Source organism: Erythrolamprus reginae, chromosome 2 (assembly GCF_031021105.1).
Source record: "Erythrolamprus reginae isolate rEryReg1 chromosome 2, rEryReg1.hap1, whole genome shotgun sequence".
In the NCBI taxonomy this organism is placed as follows: domain Eukaryota; kingdom Metazoa; phylum Chordata; class Lepidosauria; order Squamata; family Dipsadidae; genus Erythrolamprus; species Erythrolamprus reginae.
In genome coordinates, this window is record NC_091951.1 from 41694522 (window position 1) to 41702146 (window position 7625).

Here is a 7625-nt window from a genome sequence, read left to right on the forward strand (position 1 = left end):
GTGATGAGATGGGTCTTGAATCCTTGACATGGGGGGAATTCTAGAGTAGAAGTTAACTGTATTGTAATATTTTTACATTTTTGTGGTCTTTAAGCAGGCATTCTTTGAAATTTATTATAAGTGTTCTTCCAGGATAAAAAGACTGAGAAAGGTTCCTGTAGATCAGTGTTTTTCAACCAGCTTGCTCAATCAGGTTTTTTAAACTATTGTTGCAAGAAGAGTTTTGATGTGAAATGACAGAATAGTTGATTACCTTGTTCCTTCTTTTGTGTATAATTAGATGGGCAGAGAGGATAAAAGAGTAGCAAAGAAGATTAGGGTATAAAAACATTTTCCAATGCATCCACCTGACATGTGAATCAAAGTGTTTTGAACATTTTATGTAGCATCAGTAAATCTTCTTCCAAGTATTGCCATTTGACAGTCTAGAAGCCAACAAAATGAATGTCTCCTGTAATTACCTTTTTGCCTAAGACTCACTAACTGAATTATGGCTTGAATGGAATGTATAATTTAATATATTATGGCTTGAAACATAGGCAAATGCTTAGGCTGGATTAGACATTTTTAATTACTGATTCATCTCATAGTTAGCCAGATGTTCAGACTGGATTTGGTATGTTTGTCCACTTATCAAGTCCTTCCTAAGGACCTGGGATGGGCAGATTCTGATGTTTATGATGTTAAAGCATGGGTGTCAAACCCGCGTCATCATGGCAGCATCACATGATGTTTCGGGACTTTTTCTACCTTCACTAAACTGGGCGGGGCCAGCACATGGCTCATCTGGCCTGTGGGCCACGAGTTTCACACCACTGTGTTAGAGGTATTGTATTGTATAACTGTTCTGAGTAAAGACGCCTTTTGCAATAGATTGATGATGAATTAATCCATGATGATTATGATGATTGATGATGATGATGATTTGCTCATCACAATGTGAAATCACAGGTGTGTTATTATTATTTCAAGGGTATATTTCAAGATTTCATAACCTTTTAACATTTTAAAATCAGTTGACATTTAATCAATAATCAATTTGCCTTGAAACATTTCTAATATTTGTAGCAAGGAAGAGCATACTAAAAACTAGTAAGTTAGGTTTGTCAAAAAGTCTTTGGTGGTACAAATGAACTTCTTTCATCACCACTTAATAACCATTTGAAATTATGAAGGTGATAGTCAAAGGAAGTTATAACTCATGCTACCTGGAACTACTTAGAACTAAGGAGAAATTTTACAATTCTGTGTAAAACTGTCCACTCGCTGAACAAGGGGATCAATAATCAAGAATTCTAAGCGGTTCTTTTAGAATGTTCCACATACAACATGGAGAAGGGCAAAGTTGACTAAGTCATTCCCTGCTCACCATTGGTGTCTTCAGCAAAAAAAGTAGCCCCAGCATTACAATAAAGTAATCATGAATTGGCATAAGGTGGGCTTATACAGTATTGGAATAATCTCATATTGGTTGTAATATTTTCAGGTTCAGTAATTGGTCCTACTCTCTTGTGCTGCCTCCTCCTCCTCCTTCCCTTTACATTAGTCTCCGGTTCTGCTTCCAATGCAGACACAGTGGTTATAACCACCAGTGGCCCTATTAAGGGCAAGCAGTTCCTGTCTAGCCTTGGATCTGTGATAGCCTATCTAGGCATTCCTTATGCTGAGCCTCCCGTGAGAAAATTGCGTTTCCAGAAACCTCGCCCACATCAGCCATGGAATCAAACATTGGAAGCCACCAGATTTGGCGATTCCTGTCCTCAATTTATTTCTCGAGATGTCCCTGGAGCAGATAAATGGGCTCCTAAAACACCACTGTCAGAAGATTGTCTTTCTCTCAACATCTGGGTGCCACACCCACAACCTTCTTCACCAGTGTCAGTTTTGGTCTGGATACATGGAGGGAGTTTTTTAAAGGGTGCATCTTCGGTGGATGTGTTCAATGGGACAACTTTGGCTGCCACTGAGAATGTCATTGTGGTCACCATTAATTATCGCTTGGGAGCCCTGGGCTTTCTTTACTTGCCATCAGATGCTCCAGGGAACCTAGGCTTATGGGACCAACAGCTGGCCCTGAAGTGGATAAAAGAGAATGTGGCTGCCTTTCAGGGAGATCCTTCTCGGGTGACCATTTTTGGCCACAGTTCTGGAGCAGCTTCTGTGAATTTCCATCTTCTCACACCAAAAGCCAGGACCTTTTTGCCCAAGCTGCGATCTAGAGTGGAACAGCCAATGGCTTCTATGCTTGGAGGTCTCCTGAAGAAGCCAAACGGATAGCTCTGGAATGTGTTCATCTGTTAGGTTGCTCTGAGAACAAAAATATCAGCATGGTGCACTGCCTGCAAACAAAATATGTTCATCAACTTATTCAGCATGAAATAGCTATGCTCTGCAAAGGTGGATTCTTGTTAAATTTTCCCTTCAAGCCAACTATAGATGGGGAATTTTTGCCTGGTAATCCAGAAAAGCTCATGGAAGAGGGGCAAATTCAGGTCAAACCAGTCCTCGTAGGTGAAACCTCTGATGAAGCGGCTGGATTTGTCTACTTTGTTTTTTCTAAGACCACCGACAATCTCATCAATCAGAAGCAGCTTCTGCACGGGATAAAGCTGTTGGTGTGAAATGCAACTGAAGATTTTATTTGGACGATTGCACTGAAGTACAGTGAAGGACAACACGGCCCAGCACGATACCGCTCCGCTCTGTCCCACTTCTATACAGATCGGATCTTTGCATGTCCATCAAGGGAAGCAGCAGGAAATATCAGGAAAACTGGGAGTCATGTACAGTGATCCCCCGAGTTTCGCGATCCCGATCATTGCGAATCGCTATATCGCGATTTTTCCACCCGATGACGTCACTCCCTTCCTTTCTCATCTTTCTTTCTCTCTCTCTTTCTCTATCTTGCTTCTTCCTCTCTCACACTCTCTTCCTCCCTCTCTCATCTCTTTCTTTCCTTCTCTCTCTTTCTCTATCTCTCCCCCTCTTGCTCTCGAGCGGCGGGCGGCACCCAGGGAAGGTTCCTTCGGCTGCCCACCAGCTGATCTGCTCGGCAGCGCGGCAGCAGCGAGGAGCCGAAGATGGGGTTTCCCCGTTGCCTGGGCAACGGGGAAACCCCATCTTCGGCTCCTCGCTGCTGCCGCGCTGCAAGCAGGCGGCAAGCGAGCAGCCGGGCGGGCGGGCGAACGGGCAAGCGGCAAGCGATCTTGGGGTTTCCCCTTTGCCTGGGCAACGGGGAAACCCCATCTTCGGCTCCTCGCTGCTGCCACGCTGCGGAGCAGATCAGCTGTTGGGCGGCCGAAGGGGTCTTCCCCGCCGCCCACATGCAAACTCCACCATCTGCGCATGTGCGGCCATGGAAAAAGGGGCGCGCATGCGCAGATGGTGTTTTTACTTCCGCGCCGCTACATCGCGAGAAATCGATTATTGCGAGGGGTCTTGGAACGGAACCCTCGCGATAATCAGGGGATCACTGTATATGCCTATTTATTCGCACATCGCCCTTCATGGTCAGTTTTGCCTGAATGGATTGGGGCAACTCACAATGCTGAGGTTCCTTTTGTTTTTGGAATCCTTGAATCAATGATGCCTGTCAATCAAACATATACAGAGGCTGAAGCCAGGCTGAGCCGTAAGATGATGCACTACTGGGCAGAGTTTGCCAGAACTGGGTATGTGGTTTACTTTATTTCTATAAATTTGTATTTGAAATCCAAGGAAAGCTGTTCTATTCAACAAATGCACTTTATAGCTAAAGTAATGCAGCCATAAAATAATGCACACTATTCTTTAATAATGTCACATATAGATAATTGCTCTTTAATGAGTTGAGTGGTATCATACATATTCTAGGGTACATTTTTCCAAGTGGAATAAAGAAGGCAAAAGGGAGATAAGAACATGACTCTACCATTAAGAGAATAAGCAAAGACTTGCAAGGGAGTAAGTAGTGAAGGGGAAACTCAGAAGATGGAAGGTGCCCAGGGTGTGAGGATTGGGACTGGCAGATCCAAGAATCTTCGAGCAGCTGACTTGAGTTTGTACCAGCAAGGAGGAGACACATGAGATTTCACCAAGCCAAACTCCTCCCTTCCCTCAAAGTCCCCTTTGGGAGTTAGCCTTGTTTGCAGTTTCTCAAGTCAACACCAGTCTCTTTGTAAAAGAACTATTATAAGAATAACAGAGTTGGAAGGGACCTTGGAGGTCTGCTAGTCCAATTTCCTGCTCAAGCAGTTGCCCAACAGGCAAATAGGTCTAACCCTATTCCATTCTGGACAAGTGGCTGTCCAATTTCTTCTTTAAAACCCCCAGCGATGAAGCACTCACAGCTTCTGAAGGCAAGCTATTCCACCAATTCCACTATTCCACCAATCAGTGTGAGGAAATGCCTCCTTGTTTCTAGATTGGTTCTTGATTAGTTTCCATCAATGTCCTTTTCTTTCTCCATAGGAATCCCACTGGATTAGCAGCCACCAAGGATGAGTGGCCACTCTATAATGCCAGAGAGCAGAATTTCTTCCTTCTTAATACTGAGCCATTCCAGAGAAGGGTGGTAGAGCACTGTGGTTTTTTAAAGAGCCTTTTTTCAAAGGCTGAAGAGACACGTAAGTTCAGTTATTAGTTTTGCCTTTGAAAGGGAGTAGTGGTTGATGAAAAAGATATTTTTAAAAATCATTTATATATCAAATATAGAGATCACCCATCTCACTCCTAGAGCAATCTCTAAAAATTCATTTTACTTCCACTCTTTGCTAAAACATACTCATTTGATTTTACACTGAGCAATTTTACAATGCTAGTGATAAATTTTAGCAAGCATATCTCATGATGTCCCAAGAGTTGGGTCTCTAGTAATGTCCTCTAAGTAAGCTTTAGTTGCTCACATAGATGACAACAGCAATAACAAATACAAAACATCTGAATCACCACTTGACCATGATCGCCATTGACAAAATTCCTCAGTCAATTGCAAAAGGCAGCTTTATTTGGAATAATTTATATCCTGCAATGATAACTTTAATACCACCAAAAGATATCTGCCCATCCAAGCTTTTTGGGAAGGACTGAGTAGGTGGACAAAAAATGTCAAATCCAGTATAAACATCTGGCTGACCATGTGATGAACAATAATGTTTTGATGCCTTGGAATCCTCAGAATCCTACTTCTAGATTCAGATTCTTTAGTGATAAGATGTGTGCCTTATCTTGATATTTCATTTTTCTTTGTTCTGCAGAGAGGTCTGAAGGTGATTCTGTTTCATTGGACTAGGAACAAGACACGAGGTAGGAATCCAGTGATTGGTAAGGGCCAGCAATTGGGATCAAGTGGGATGATTTCAGAAGGGGGCTGGACTTCTTTCTAAATAGTAATTTCACATCGGCATTCCAAACCATTTTTAAATAGCACTTTTGTAGCTCAGCTTCACTGTGTGAAATGGAAGCTCTCCAAACTGTTGCCAATGGCCTTTGTGGAAGAGGAACCTGGAGAAACCTCTAGATCTCAGCATAAACAAATAAAGAACTTGGACATAGGGAAGCAAGGAATAAATCACAAAAAGTAACTTATAGAGAAGATTATGCAGTGCTGAGAACGAGAGCATGAGAATGAAATTCAGCCTGTCAGGGAAATCAGTTTACAGATGAATGGAACCATTTAATAAACAAATGGAGACATTAGGAATGTGTTCTTGTAGCCCGTCGATAAATAGTATCAGAACATTCCCATAGGCATCCCTGAGATAAGGTACAAATATTATTTCTAAGACCATTATCCTCCCTAGACAACAGAAGTGTATGTGTGGGAGGGGAATAACTTGAGATTAGTTGTGTCATTAATTACCAATGTGGGGGGGGGGGGGGGAGAAAATCCGCCCCGGGTCTGTGGAGAGGGGCGGCATACAAATCAAATCAAATCAAATCAGGATGTAGGGAAGGGGATGACAGGATGACAGAATTCAGGGGTGCCAGTCTGGGACAGGCTTGTTGATCCAGCAACATGAGCATGAAAATGGAATGCGAAATTTCACCAAAGAGGCAACGAACGTTAAAGCTGTTACCAAAACTCCTAATATTATTGGAGTCTTAAAACTGGTGAAGATGGGAGGGCCTTGGAGAAGGGGAAAAGGCAGGCTTTGCACAGGAATACTCAGATCCACTTTCTTTGTGCTGTAACCACTTGACTTTAGTCAAAGTATACCTTTCGCTACAAATGGATTCGAGGGTCCTTTTTTCCTCAACATCCAAGCTGGGACAACCTTGACAGAATCCTTTTCTCTGCAAGAGTTCCTCCCACTATTTTCTCGAGGTAATTTCTCCTGTGCACACTGTTAACAGTAAATACTGCAGTGAGACTTGATTGCGTGCGTTGGATCCTGCATTTTGATTCCACAAACCAGTATTGGGATCCTACCCAGTACAGGCTCCACTGCATACCGGTAGTGAAAATGGAGCTGCGCATGGAGATCCGCGTCTCCAGCCTGCAAGCGCACGTATCACAGTGAAATTTTGCTTTCTACGCATGCACAGGAAGAAAAATCTTGCATGCGTGCGAGAGAAAGATTTTAGCAATATTTTGTTTCTGTGCATGCGTGGAAGCAAAAATATTGCCAAAATCTCTCTCGCACACGCATCCTTTCACAAGATTTTGCTCCCTGAGCATGTGCAGAAGCAAAATCTCGCTGGGACACATGCTCATGTACACCAGGGATGCGGAGTTATGCGCTCATCGCACCGATAGCGGCAGTATGTAGCAAACCCTGCCTGCCACAAACCCCTCCATGTCTAGTATAATGTAAATACAGAGCACCTCAAATTGACTTTTAAGGTTAAGATTAAGGCACCAGGCTAGATACCAGGAGACTGTGGGTTCTAATCCTACCTTAGCCATCAAAATCAGAAAGGTACATATTTAATATGTAATACATATAATAAACAAAAATGATAATTCTTATTCTTCCTTACCACAGAGAAGAGCATCCTGGAGTCTTTGCTTTGCCTGTGTCTTGAACTGGCCTACTATGAAGGGCTGCCGCTTATGTTGAACCTCTTTGGAAATTGCATCCACATCTCAAAGGCACCGTTTGGAAACGGAGCTACAGTAATGGTTGTGCGTTTATTCCTCTCAGGAATCAATCAAGACTTCTCGAATCACAATTCTAAAAATCCTGGGAGAAATGGTTCACTTGGTTAAACAAAAAAAAAAAAAAAGGACTTGACTGAATTATGAAAGAACCTACAATGTAAACTTCCCTTCCACAACCTCATTAAAAACAAATATTTAACAGTAGGACAGATTTCTCCATTTACAATGTTGAAACCATACATTACCATACCAGATAACATAATTGGGACAAAGTTTCAGTTTTAGAATTCAAAATTCTTTCTATACAAACTAATGATTACAAAAATATCAGTAACTAAAAAAAATGCAACAAGCTTATAAAGGCTGTGAGACAGGCTAGTGATCAAAGAGGTTGCCACGTCTTTGTTGTATATATGTATAGTTTCCTTCTTTCTTCTTTTCCTTTTCTCTTCTCCCTCCCTCCTTCTTTACATTTTCTTCCTTACCTTTTTTTAATTAATGTGTTGTTCTTCTTTCCCTTTTTTATTCAACTAAGACATTAACT

At 42.2% G+C, this 7625-nt stretch overlaps 1 pseudogene; it reads left to right on the top strand.

Moving 5' to 3' along the window:
• The window catches only part of LOC139159388 (acetylcholinesterase-like), a 12885-nt pseudogene extending 5843 nt beyond the window's left edge, over window positions 1-7042 (top strand).
• Window positions 7043-7625: the final 583 nt, after the last annotated feature.